A 14,576-nucleotide genomic window follows, 5' to 3' on the forward strand; every position below is an offset into this window, starting at 1 on the left:
CAAGAAAAATGCTTTTGACCAAAAAGTTGATTTCTAATTTTATCTGTAAAAGCCCTAATTTGAATTTGATGATAAATGACTTTTACTTAGACAAAATCAAATAATCAAGATTAAAACACTTCTAAATGAACATAAAACTTTTAAAAATCATCATGATATAAATATGTCTACAGATAAAATAGAGTTTTGTCAATCCAAATCATGAAGGCAAAAATTTTTTCTGTAGGTCGAAAGGGTGATTTGGGATAGAAAGGTAATTTAAATATTTATCTGGAGCAGGTAACTAGCTGATGTGTGATCATTTCTCACTCTTTTGTGCATGCCCAGACACAGTGTTAACACCTAGAGTTCCAAGGAAATAAAAATACATTTGGGAAACAATAATTCTGAACATTATTTTCATTTTCTAGTTTGTTATAATCAAATTACTATCTTCTGTTAATATCTATACTTGATAAATAACATAGAATTAAACTCAAAATAAATTTTATCAATTTTACATCAAAACTCTTCAAATGTGAAAAACTTATTATTTATTGATTATATTAGGAAAATATGTGCTATAGGCTTTTTTTTTTAAATCCTTCCCTAAATCTTCTGAGTCTTTCCGAGTTTCAATGATTTCACCCATGTTTCTTGATATTCATCTCTTCTTGGGCAGGATGTTTATTCACTCATTCACTGAACAAATTTTATTGAGCCAGGTGGGGAGTGGGGAAAGTGGGGGCTTGGTTTGGAATGACATGAGAAGCTGAGTACCCCCAAGGACTTTAATGGGGGCTACACAGTCTTGATAAAACCTGAAGTAGGCAGTGTTTTTATAAACTTATGAGTTCTAATTTGGGGTGAAAGTATAAATGAAGCCACTTATAACCGTCTTACCATATCTCAATTTGTTTAATCCAGTTCATAGTCACACAACTTTATGCAATTTTTCCAAACAAATGTAAGGAAACATGACATGAATGGAAAGGAATAGTCTGTTGTGGTGTTCTAGGATACACATGTATTTTCATAGAAATGAAATTAGGAAGAAAATCTCAAGCACAGGCAAGATATGTTACTGTGGAAACCCAATCCATGAGTTTTCAAAATGATCAACATTATAATCAGTGATATAATTTTATCTTGTCAAGAGTTTTAGATTGCTTATTTTGGTAGTGTAGATAATGGTATCAAATTCCTCCTTGTCTCTGTCGTCTTGAGTTCTTGTCACATAACATCAAAAAACAAGAAAAACAATGCAATTTAGAATCTTATATATTGTTATATTTGCTACATGGTATCTGATTGCCCTGTAGTTATCTGAAAAATAAATTTTTTAAAGTAAGAATTATTTTGGGTGGAGAAGCAGAGTGAGGAAGTATGTATAAGACTTGGGGATGTATAGCAAAAACACATATTACCATTGATTAACATGCCCTGTCCTGAAATAGCTTGTTAAAACCTGACTATCAACCAGTGTAGCTTGGTTTTCATTTTATGAAATTAACTTTACCTCTATTTTAATTAGCAAGTTTGAATAACAACAACACTACCAAAATGTAAAATTAAAAAGAAAACACATGCACATAAAAATCTGGAAATTGGAATTAATAAAGAAATATTTTAAATTTAAAAAATTTGTTATAAAAAGTATTTCTATGGTAGTAGCAATATTTTTTCCCCCAACACATGGGTTTCTATCTGTGACATGTATTCCATATGCATTTCCCTTGCTTTTAAAATTGGCATTACTACTTCCTTTGTACTTTTTCTTGTTTATACTTTTTTTTCAGTGTGTGTGTTTTCACAAAGCAGTGCTTCCTCATTAGCCTGCTTTAGGAACTTATAATGGACAAGTTTTCATACTTACCTGATTGTTAAGCACCTGATGTGAAGATCATCAGTCTGTTTGAAGGCAAGAAGCCCTGCTGAAATGCTTTCCCAAGATTTCTAACAAGGCACAGCTACATTATAGACCTGTAACTGTATACGGTGGTAGTTGGTATGAAGTAACAAAGCATGGCTCGGGGTAAAAAGACACGCGCAATTTAAGCAACCATTTCTAATAGCTTTATAATAAAATCTCTTCATATTGAGAGATTTTATTAGGTTTGAAATATAATTTTCACAAAGTTGCCACAGAATCAGAGTAAAATACATTCTAAACCCTTTACATTCTGTTCCCCGTGCTTCTCAGTATTGTTTCAGAATAGAAGGTGAAACTGTATTCCTTGGTGTGCAGTTTAAAGTCAAAAGCAGCAATATTTAGCACATGCTTGGGCAACCTTGTTTGAAATCCATGCTGCCCCTCTCTGGTGTTCTGATGTGCCTTTAGGGGATGCTTGCCTGTTTGTAGTTTGTTTTCTTTTGTTTAAGGTTTCAGCTACTGCATTGACTAATGATTATATAGCAGTAAACTCTCATCCCTGCTAAATTCAGTAGTGATGCCTCAAAAGCATTTTTCCCTTGTGTGACATAAAACAATAAAAGAACTAGACAAGCCCCTTTTGAGGAAGAATAATCCTTTGTTTAAAGAAAAGAAAGAAAAGGCATTTCCTTGATGCCAGAGGGTGGAGAATTCAAATCAAAGGCTTAGCTAATTGATAAAAAATAAAACAAGTGTTAATCTGACAATTTTTTTGTACTCAGTTACTATTTGTGGAAAACTGTTAATATAATATTTTATCTATCCATACCTCTTTAATGATACCAACTACACAATATGTATTTAATACATAATTACTTTATTGACACCTGCACTTGGATATAATATCTAAATAATACATCTGTTTCTTCAGAATGCTGTTACCAGCATAATTTATCAGCAGAATTTTGGTCAGACAGTTATATTTTACATTGATGATAAGTATATCATTTTCCCCTGCATTTGTTCTTTAATACAAATTAAAATAGTTTATTTTGAAATATAACATACATTACAAATTTGACTTAAAAAAGCAACCAATAGATTTACATAATGCGTATGCTTAGCCTTCAGATTTACCAATGCCAAGTCCAAAGAATTTGAACATGCCATTTAATTGTTCTCCCTGCAATTTTCTTAATGAGACTTGTGGCCATGATTCCAAGTGATAAATTCTTCTTGATTTGCCTCCAGTTGTCACTGGCCAAACCTTAGGGAATGAAAGATTAGTTACGGTTTCAAAAGACTTATTATTTTAAACTGGAGAATTTTTAATGTTCTTAACCCAATTAAACAGAAAGTGAAGAATCTATCAATATTGTTGTCAGTTTATTAGAGGAAAAAAATCACCCAAATTTTAATTTAGCTGTAAACAATGTTCAATTTCTGCCTTTAAATTAGAATAGAATAAGATTGTATTAAATTTGAGTTGACTCTGGTGCCTAAATGTCGCATCCCTAACAGGAAAATTGCCTTGTGATTTAAACAAAGATTTCAATCGATGAGCAGGGTTTCAGGGCTCATCCAATTTTTAATGGCATTTGTCTTTTATCACTCAAGTCCTTGAATAATGTAAGTAAGCTGTACAATGCTTTGCATATGCTTGGTCCTGTAATGAGACTAATATGTGTATCCATAACTTAATTTTTTTAACTTCCAATTTTAAAACTCCAAGGGGAAAAAAAAGTTTTCTTGTTAAGTTTAAGTAATGAATCTAAGAGACCACTTTCAGGCCACAAAATAGTCCAAGTTGGCCCCAAACACAGGTGCTCCCAGTTTGAACATTGTGCCTGGCTTTTCTGCAGAGAAACTAAATGAAAGAGCAACTTCAAACACAGGTGCAAAATCCTGCATCTGTGAGGGACAGCCCGAAACCATGGCTTTCCCCTGACCGTTTTCGGCTTGTAAACCTCATCCTCCATGGAGCACCTGTGTCAGAACCAATCAGGGCTGTGTATAAATGTTATCAACACCTACACATCATTACTTATTCATCAACATCAGCACCAAATATTGATGCAAACATGGAAGGGTGTTTTTTTGTTTTTGTTTTTTCCTATGGAGCTGCTCTTGTCTGGAGCTTCAGTCCTTTTGCCTGATGGCTGACGGGAAGAAGTAAAATACACAGATAAGAACATTCAGAATATTTCAGGCTCTAAGTCTGACGATCGTTTGTGTTTGTGTCACTTTTTAATCTTTGCATCTAGTTCCTTCGGTGGGAAAAAATGGAGAGCACACAAAAGGTTCAGACACATTGATTGCCGAAAGGCCTAATTGCAGTAATTCCATACTTTGTGGTGTACTTTCGTGCAGCCACCTCCTCCGTGGTCATCTGTTGCCTTCTTGCTGTTTGATTAGCACTCAAAGAACCTACATTTGAAGCTGTATAAGATTTTATTTTTCAACAGCAGTAACAAGCAGCAGAAGCAGCAGGATCTGGCTTTCTGGCAAACTCCACAGGCATTTGGGTTGGTGGCTTTGTATTTGCCTCTGGGCCTTTCCTGCACAGGGCTGAGGAGGGGGTACCAGGCTGTTAGAAGCTTTGGAAACCATTTCTTCTTTGACAATTTAAATTTATGTGGTTTTTAATTGTCTGTAAACAAAGCCTTTTACATCTAGCACTAAATCTCCATCCGAGGTCAGCTGGCATCCAAAGGGATGGTTGCTGATTTAGTTTGTCTTGTCTGCTTTTCTTTCCTAAAAAAAAAATAAAATAAACCCTCTCAATCAGTTTATTGTTCTCCAATAGAGATACACAAAACACACAAATCACTTGGCCCCTCCCCCCCACTTTGAATGAATAGATAAAAATCCATCTGTTTTTTTATCTGCATGTTTCAAGGGCCAAATCTGTGTCCTTTGTAAAAAAATGGCCTCAGCAATACAATGTCCTAGCAAGCAGCTAGGAAAATTGACCAATACTTGGGTCAGCGATGGTTGTAGTTGGGAAACTTCCAGTATAGTTTTGGTTCTAAATGGTCATTAGATCTAGATTATTTAGGCTATGAATAATTAAGAGATAAAAATGTGTACAATACATATGTATTGGTTATTCTGGTTCACAGTTAAACTATTAATTACATGAGTTTCTAAATAAAATATTTGAAAATTGGGAAAAAGAGTAGAGTCGTGCAAATGTTTGGTTTCCTATAGATTGTCACACAACTGACTACAGTCTTTCAAAAACATAATTTAAGACACATACAGATAAACGTCTGGCTGTCGGTCCCTGGCTCCTGTGAGCTCCAGAAAACCTTGGACACACTTCCTGTTTGCGCATGTTGAGCTCTGGCTGGGGCGCTCCTCTCCTGCCTGCCTCCTACGTGCAGAGTCAGTGCGGTAGTTCTCCCGTTTCTCTAAGAGCCTGCTCTCTCTGTCTCTGGCATAAGTGAGAGGAAAAAAAAAATGGACCATTACAAATGAGGAGAGACATAGAGCTCTTAGGAAAAAGGGAATATAGAACCCACAGAGTTTAAATAAAAGCTGTCACTGCTGAGTGAACTGAAGGCTCCAACTCTGGCACGGGATCGCTTTTTAAAGAAGCCCTGGCTCAGTGAGGGAGAAATAAGGGCTTTCGAATACTTATTTGTTTCCTACAAGCCCTCTATTTCTGCTTTGAAAAAGAACCAGAAAGCCAAAAAGAAATACTTTGGGTTTCTTTTTCTAAATATCTGTCTATATGAGTTATCGCATATGGAAGATAGATTTTATTTTTTCCAAGTCTATTTCCAATTCACAGTGATACTAGGTAAAACAGAACCTGCCTATGTTTTTAGAAGACAGTGAATTGGTTCCCTACTTTGCCAGTTATAAAGCCTTGGACAAATTATTTAATGTTTAGGTCCCTTTTTCTCATTTGCAAAATGGGAATAATCATGTCTACCATGAGGGGATGAAATATAAACTAAGATAATTTGAAAAACATTTTTTTACATTCCCTAACACATAGTTACACCAAAAATATTGTTGGCCAAGGAACAATTCAAAAACAAAACAGTAGGAAGGGGAAAAAAGGAAAAAAGAAATTAAAACGCTCAAGTAAATAAGAAGAATATTCTGAGAGAGAGCCTCAAAAATATAAAATTATGGGAATTAAGTTAAGATTAGAAAAAGTCAGGGACTAAAATAAAAACTGCATGTCATGCCATTGCAGGTTTAGATAAAGTGAATGAAATTTGGTGTTTTAAAAATAGTTTCTGGCCAGAGGCAGTGGCTCACACCTGTAACCGCAGCATTTTGAGAGGCCAAGGTGAAAAGATTGCTTGAGGCCAGGAGTTTGAGAACAGCCTGGGCAACAAAGGGACACCCCTGTCTCTACAAAAATTGAGAAAGTGAAAAAAAAAATTAGCCAAACATGGTGGTGCATGGCACGCACCTGTAGTCCCAGCTACTCAGGAGGCTAAGGCAGGAGGATCACATGAGCCTAGGAATTTGAAGCTGCTGTGAGCTATGATTGTGCTATTGCACTCCAGCCTGGGTGACAGAGTGAGACACCCCATCTCTAAATGAATAAATAAAGCTCATTATGGAGAACAGATGCTTGAAACGAAATAGAGAAATTGCCCTCCTGATGAAGGGATGAAGAAGTTTGAAGCATGAAAATTGTAGTAAACAGAAGCTAAAAGGTTGAGCAGCTCTGGTCACCCTGAAGACAGGGGGCTGCAGTTTCTACCAGTGTGGCTGTCCAGTGTCTTTGGGGAGGGCCTACGTCTCCTCCACAGATTCTTGCCATCTGTCAGTCATCCTTGTTGGTTCTTGAAAAGCTCCATTTTGTGAGTTTAGATCCAAATCAAGCAAGTCAGGGGCTCAGCTAACTTTGAGTTCATGGACTTTAGTTGAACTGATCAGCAAATTCATTCTAGCTAAAATTTCAAGTTCATTCAGAATAAAAATACTGGGAAACAGTTTCCTACCTCTTTATCATAGGATCTCAGTACAAGTTTGTTTATTCATTCATTTGTTTATTCAGTCAATTATTATTGGGTGTCGACTGAGTGACAGACACTGTGCTAGATTCTGGGAATGAAACAACTAACTACAGAAGAATGTTCCCTGTCTTCTAAAGGGTACAGTTATTTTAGGTAGTCTCACCCAACCCTCCCAGCTTCCCTACACAGTTGTTTTTGGGGCCCTTCCCTACTGATCAACATGCTCCCAGCTGCCTTTGCACAAGGCTGCAGCATACTAAAGTCACCCAGGGATTCTCTTAGAATGCTTGCTAAGTTTATATACACTATGTCGAGATCCTCTGAGCAACTATTAATAGCTGTATCAGGTCCAATGGGGTTAATCTGAGATCTAACATCAAATGGGGGAATAACATATCAAAACTAAGGTTCAAACTATAGATAATAAAGATGAAATAAGTTAGTGGATGGATTGAATGGCAAGTGGAACATGAAACATACATTTTGGATTCTTGATCACTCTCTTCTTTGATTATGACTCTTCCTTTCTGGCTTCACCTCATTCTTGTCTGTTAGGGATAATAAATAGCTAATATTTAATGGTGGTTTTTTGTGTGCCAGACACTGTGCTAAATTTATCTCATATAATTCTCACCTCAAAGAGATGGATATTATCACCATTTTTTTCCAATAAGAAAACTGAGGCACAGAGAGGTTAAGCAAATCCTCTAAGAGCATTTAACAGTGGAAAAATTGTGGGGCTACAATTCATATGCATGAGTTTTTTCAGAGCTGACATTCTCAACTCTATATTTTGTCTCCTTCAACCATCCTGCCTCTCTTTCTTTGACTAGATTTAATAGGCAAATTGATTTTTATCTTTTGTGTTCTCTATCTGGGATTCTTTCTGTCTTTTGGTTTTTCTTCAGAAAATTCCAAGCAAACAAAAGTAAAAGAATGGTATAACAAACCCTGTATATGCATCAATCTTAAATTCTCTTTACTTTCACCTGATCAATCATAGTTATCTTACAGATAAACCCTACATTTCTATCTGCCTGCTGATCTGATTATTTGATTGTGGCATTCTTGATATTTTTAATGTACTCCAACAACCACTGTGGTTCAGAAGGACTGATCTAAGGATTTTTCTATGATGCTTTACCTCTAAGCCCTAAATTATCAATCATATAATTCTAGGGCTTCCCATCTGCTTAAATCTGTAGTGCAATATACAGACAGATCAGCATGTTAATTGCAAAAGGCAGACTCTTAATGAATGCTTTTTAATGAATTAATTAAACAGGGTGAAGTACTTAAAAAATTGTGACATAGAATAAAGAAGACATAGGCATGCTCTTAATCTTTGTAGTGAGGGTAAAAGAGTTTGCACTTTTTCTTTCATGCACCAGGGGATTTTCTAAAGAATTTTTCTCATCTTAGGGAAAGATAAAGTTGTCCATAACCTGTTCCTATAGAATAAGACTCCCAAGAAGAGGATTTTTTTCATGGCAGCATTTGCTAAAGTGTTGATAAGGAAGGATTGGGAAGGGTTCTACTAGACTTAGATTTAGGAGGGATAAAATACTGATGGGAAATAGCATGAGTAAAATTATACAGCAGGCATGAACTTGCAAAAGCATTTCCTTTGAAGTAGCCATCTCTTTCATGTTGTGTTGGTTGCTGTCTGAAGTTTGATCCTTCCTTCCTTCCTTCCTTCCTTCCTTCCTTCCTTCCTTCCTTCCTTCCTTCCTCTGAAAAGAATTTTCAGTTCTCTTCAGACTCTATACATTAACCTTGGAAATCCCACTCACTCTGATGGACTAAATTAACCAATATATGAGATGATTCTTAAATGTCTAATTCCAGCCCTACCTTTTTCTTATCTCCAGACACATTAATTCAGCTGCCTTTTGGAAATTGCCACTTAGATGTCCTCACAGTTTCCTCAAACCTAGGATGTCTGAAATAGAATTCATCATCTTCCCATTAACCACTCCTCCTTCCATTTTTCCTGCCATACAAGATGACATGCCCCAATTGCCTAAGCCAAAAACCTGGACTCTTCATTGTCTCTTCCTCTCCATTTGCCATTAATCACCGTGTCCTGTTGAATCAGCTTTCTAAATATATCTCCAATCTGTCACCTCTCTTCATCCTCACTACCACATACCAGGCCTCTGTCATCACTGGACTAGAGTACTGTTAGAGTTTTCTAATGACATCTTTCTCTAGTCTTGCTTCCCTCCACTTCTTCTTCCTCCTTCCCACCAAAGTGTTACTCTAAAATGCAAATCTGCCTGTATATGGCCAGCTTAAAACTCTTCAAAGAGTCCACATTAACAAACTCTAAACTTTTCAGCTTAGCAAACCACTCTAAGACCTTCTTCCTGTGTGTTTCCTTGCATCCTGGATTTCAGACATATTAATCTGTTTGTAGCTCCCAGCACACATAGATGGTTCCTCAGCTTTGTGCTTTTGCTCTTAATCTTCCTTCTAAAATGAAGCCTTTAGCTTTTCTCCTTCTTCATACCCCTACCAATGACAGTCTACTTACCCTTCAAGATGTTCCAGGCTCAGCTCAAGGGGTCCTTCCTCTGTAAAGCCTCTCCTGAACCACTCTAGTAATTTCTACCGTGAAATTTGGTCATTTCGAGGGTAGAATTGAACGTGTGCTCTACTGTGTTCATTAGAACCTAAAACACATATGGCTTTTATTTTGCTGACATTTTAATATATCCATAGCTATTTATGAAGAGTGTTTTGTTTCTTCTACACCCAGCACCATTTCTGGCATAGAGTATACTAAAAATATTTTGGTTGTTTGCTTGATTGACAGATTGAATAAATGTGTACTCCTGAATAATTTTCTGTTATTATCATGAATATGTTCTTATATTTTGTTTCCTTTTCATTATTAGAAGTCTTTCCTATGTCTTTACTGCTAAATGCTGTTATGGAATTAACAATTTATATAGAATAATTATCTTGTTTTAGGTTGCTTCCTATTCTTTCTAATCACTGCTCCCCCACCCAAGATTTATTTACTTCAATTTGTTTACATAGATAACACCTTAAAAAGTTAGAATTTAAATCTTTAAAACAATTTCTACAATACCTTTTAAAGTAATACTTACAGTTTTTGTTATTATCATCTTTAAAATATCTTCTTTCATCTTATTTAGACACCATTACCTCTTGCTAATTACAATAAATTTCTGGAGAGAGTCAACCTCTTATCACTTCTAATTTGGTAATTTCACTTGGTTCCTTTGGGCACTGTTATTAGAAACTGATATGAGATGAGATTTGGTAGATTTGATTGCTTACTTCAAGACGGAATCTTCTTTACTCTTTACGTTGGAAATTTTATTCAGAATGTATTGAGAGCTGAAGGTTTTCTGGGCTCTTAGTAGGCAGGAGTATGAGACGAGTAAGCAGAGCTGCTTACCTGAAGGAGTTTATAATACTGAAGGAAGAGAAGACAGTTATACAGAGAGCTGTAACACTGAGATGGGATAAATGCTAGGAGAAAAAGATGAAGTGCTGTGGGAGGAGAGAACAGAGACTTATTTCCGGTAAGGAGATCGAAGGAAAGCTTCATAGAAGAAGGGAGCTTTGAAAATTGACTAGGATTTCAACAGGTAATGATTGGGAGAGGACACTACACACTGGAAAATAAGGGTGTTTGGTTGAGGTGGAGAAAATATGTAAGGTATGGAGAACAGGGGTACAGAGCACCCAGAGAGTGGGGTGGCAGTCCTACAGGATGGTGAAAACTGGAATGATGGCCATATTAAGGAAGCCCTTGAATGCCTCACCATCAACCGAGGCCCACTGGGGGCTTTTGAATAGGGCAGTGAACCTTCTTTCCTTTTGCTATTATCTACCTACAGCAGCTTATCGTGTTCCCCTTATCTTTCATGCTCTGCATTTGCAAAGAAATTGCCAGGCTATCGCTTCTCTTTAAAGACCTTCTTCTCTAACCACACTAAGTTATGCTATTTTTTTTCCTTACTCAATCTTTTGACACAATGTTTTGCTATTCAAACTTCAGCCATACTTTGTTGTTGTTGTTGCTTTTGGGACACTGTTACTAGGAACAAGCTGATTTGGGGTAAAGATTGTTCTGCAAGTATATTCACTGTAAGAAAGGATTCTTATCAAAACTTTCTAGCTTGCTACATGTCATTTAATTTAAATATTATAATCTCTACTTAATATCTGTTGTGTCATATGAATGATGCACACCAAGAAATGTTCTCTTGGGAATATCATCTTGCTTCTTTTATCTTACTCTTTTTAAATTCAAAGATTTAGATTTCATTCACTTTTGGGGTGGTGCAGTACAAGTCCTGTCAGACATATATATCACAACTCTTTCCTCCCAGTTTATGTCTTGCTGTTTCACTTATCTTGAAGGAGGTATTTTCTAAGCTGCTTTATTCAGACATGATCTATATACCATAACTTCATCCATTTCAATTGTCCAATTTTGTAGACTTTAGTATACTTTCAGAGTTGTATAACTATCATAATATAATTTTGGAATATTTACAATTCTCTAAAAAAGACATCTTGTACCTAATTACAGTTATTTCCTGTTTTTTCCTCCCAGTCTTAGGCAACCACTAATCTACTTAGTTTCTCTTATTATTTGCTTTTTTGGACACTTTATATAAGGAATTATACAATATGTGTTCTTCTGTGTGTGTGTTTCAGTTAGTATAATTTTTTGAGGGTTATCCAGCCGTAATATCTGTCAGTACTTTCCTTTTTTATTGCTGATAAAATTCATTATATGGATATAACACATTTTGTTTATCTATTTGTCAGCTGATGGACATTTGGGTCATTTCCATTTTTTGGCTATTGTGAATAATATGGCTATCAATACTTGCGTACAAGGTTTTGTGTGGACATATTTTCATTTATTTTGAGTAGATTCCTAAGAGTGAGATTTTTAGGTGGTATGATAAATTTATATTTGACCCTTTAAGAATGTGCCAAAATGTTCTCCAAAGTAGCTGCACCATCTTAGATTCCTGAGATAAGTATTTGAGGGCTCTAGTTTCTCTGCATTCTTGTCAATACTTGTTATTGTCTGTCCTTTTGATTATAGCCATTTTAATTAGTGTGATGCTATCTTATTGTGATTTTGATTTGTATTTCCCTAATGATTAATGATGTGGAGAATTTTTTCATATGCTTTTGGTCATTTGTGTATTCTCTGAATAAATGCTAATTCGGATGCTTTGACCATTTTTAATTGACTTATGTGTCCTTTTGAGATGGAAGAGTTTTATGTACGTTCTAGATACGAATCCTTTATCAGATATGTGCTTTGCAAACATTCTCCCACATTCTGTGGGTTATTTTTTCACTCTCTTGATAGTGTCTTTTGAAATACCAATTTTAAAAATTTTGACAAAAGTTAACCTGTTCATTTTTTTCTTTTATTGCTGTGCTTTCAGAGTTCACCCACTTTTTCTGAGGTGTGGGTCAGATTAACTTACGAAAACTCTATTTCCTATGTTTATGATTATATAACAAATGGAGGCCTCTATCACCTTAATTGCAAGGTGATTGGGCCTGCTTACCCTGAAGCATCAGTTGATCTACTGTGGATATCCTGAAATCGCAACAGTGAATTAGAAATTACTTTCAGCTTTGGGGATTCACCGCCTTCACAAACTTCTACTTCTTCCTCTTGCTATCCTGCTCTTATCCTTGAAGCAGTAAGCACTCCGTCCTGAGAGATTCAGAACATAACATCTGCTTGCCTCCTGAGGGATCTAGGCCAGATAATCATTTGTTAAAACATGTCCTGTGCTTTGTAGGATGTTTGGCAACATCTCTGGTCTCTACCAATGCATGTATTAGTGTTCTCCTGGCTGTAACAACCTAAAATGTATCAGTCAGTGCAAATGTTCAGGGAAGTGCGGCTGGAGGCGGAGAGAAAGCGGGGAGGGAGGACATCACCCCCTACTGAGAACTACTGCTTTTGTCATACACAGTATGTTCAAAGATAATCCATGAGCCTGGTATTGTTGCGAACAGACTATTCCAAACCTGCTCTCCTGGACTTTGTCCAGGTCTCCAGAACTCAAAGCAGCAGAATTAAGTTATAAAAGAGTTTGGACTGGGAGCCAGAAGACCTGGATTCTACTCTTGAATCTGCATCTTACTTGCTTGCTTTGACCAAATTACTTAATCTTACTGTAATTTAACTTTCTCATTGAGAAAATGAAGTTTTGGATGTCAACTATTTCTCCTTTAAAGCAATGGTTCTCAGTCGGGGATGATTTCCTCCCTCCGCACTTTCTCTCCCCCTCCACCCCCACTTCCCTGAACATTTGCACTGTCTGATATATTTTAGGTTGTTATAGCAAAGAGAACACCAATACATGTAGTGGTAGAGACCAGCGATGTTACTAAATATCCTACAAAGCACAGGACAGGTTTTAACAACAAATGATTATCTGGCCCCAGTTGTTAAAAGTGTTGAGCTTGAGAAATCCTATTTTAGAGTATAACTTTTATTACCTTTAGAAATAAAAGATAGAAAATTTTCCTATCTTGTTTTATCCAAGTACTTCCTTTCTTTCAAAGTTCAGCTGTACAGTGGGGCCTTCTTTGTCCTTCCTAATTCATAATAGTTATTTTTTAAATTTTCTGAATTCCTATGGCACTTATCATTATCCTATTAATAAGTATAGTGTAATATATATTACACTATGTAATGCAATATAGTAAAAAAACTATAAAAATGTTTTAAACCATAAAAAGTATATATTTATAGGCTAATCAATTAAATATCATAATTTATAAGATTTTCACTTGTGTCATCAAAGTAATTGTGGGCATTATGAACTTTCTTTATCTCAGCTGGTCTCTTGAGGTACCTGCATCCCTGCTACTCATAGCTAACAATAAGGTAGAGGCTAAAGATTTTGCCAACTTACATGTAAGGATTATCTGAGGATCTTTCCCTGGCCCAGTCCACTCCATGCTCTTCACTAGAGGGCCAATCCCTCAAGAAAAGTCTGATGGTTCCACTCAGGAGAATAGAAAACCTGCCCAGGCTCTCCTAGAAACAAGTCAGCCAAACAAACGAGGGCAAGGCCTGGGTAAAGATTTTGTGCAGGACCACTGCATTGTATGTGCAGGGAATCTGTTTTCTAAAATAAATTTCCTTACACTTTCCCTCTGTATAGCAATCTGTTTAAGCATCTCTGTTTCTCCACCATATCATGTGGGTTATGAATTATTATTGTTTACCAGAATATGAGCCAGCTTTAGAAACACAATCTAAAGGCCATCATTGGAGTCATTTGTGAAAACATTAAACAGCACCAGGTGCAGGGCTGACCCCTTGAGGACCACTACTCAATATGCCCCTAAGGCTGAAATTTAACCATTGATGACTTCTCAGTAGGGCCCTCTGACCAATATTACATCAATCAATAGTGTTCTTCCAACCCCACATCCCCAGAATCCCACTTGCTCTCTTTGGATCTGACTCCACTTATTAGTTATTTTACTCAGATAGGATAGCTAAAATGTTAAGGTATCTGCGCAAATGATTTATAAGAATGAGTACGTACTTATGTCTGACTTTGTGTCAATGACTTACAAAGAGTACAGATTCAATTGCATGAAAGGCATCAGTTGGCTAGTGATATGGTTTGGATGTTTTTCCCCATCCATATCCCCAGTGTTGGAGGTGGGGCCTGGTGGGGGTGTTTGGGTCATGGGGA

The 14,576-nt window shown here is 36.3% G+C and overlaps 1 long non-coding RNA gene across 2 annotated transcripts; it reads right to left on the minus strand.

Moving 5' to 3' along the window:
• Positions 1–2,709: 2,709 nt before the first annotated feature.
• LOC109029361 (uncharacterized) lies at positions 2,710–14,565 on the minus strand. 2 transcript variants are annotated; one of them, XR_008670893.2, is made up of 6 exons: positions 14,424–14,565; positions 13,782–13,906; positions 12,417–12,611; positions 7,318–7,385; positions 5,115–5,288; positions 2,710–4,606 (listed from the first exon to the last, which is right to left on the minus strand). It is a non-coding gene; the product is annotated as an uncharacterized lncRNA (long non-coding RNA). The 2 variants fall into 2 exon arrangements; XR_010130683.1 differs by having other exon boundaries at positions 14,453–14,542.
• Between the last annotated feature and the right edge of the window lie 11 nt (positions 14,566–14,576).

Source organism: Gorilla gorilla, chromosome 14 (assembly GCF_029281585.2).
Source record: "Gorilla gorilla gorilla isolate KB3781 chromosome 14, NHGRI_mGorGor1-v2.1_pri, whole genome shotgun sequence".
NCBI lineage: Eukaryota > Metazoa > Chordata > Mammalia > Primates > Hominidae > Gorilla > Gorilla gorilla.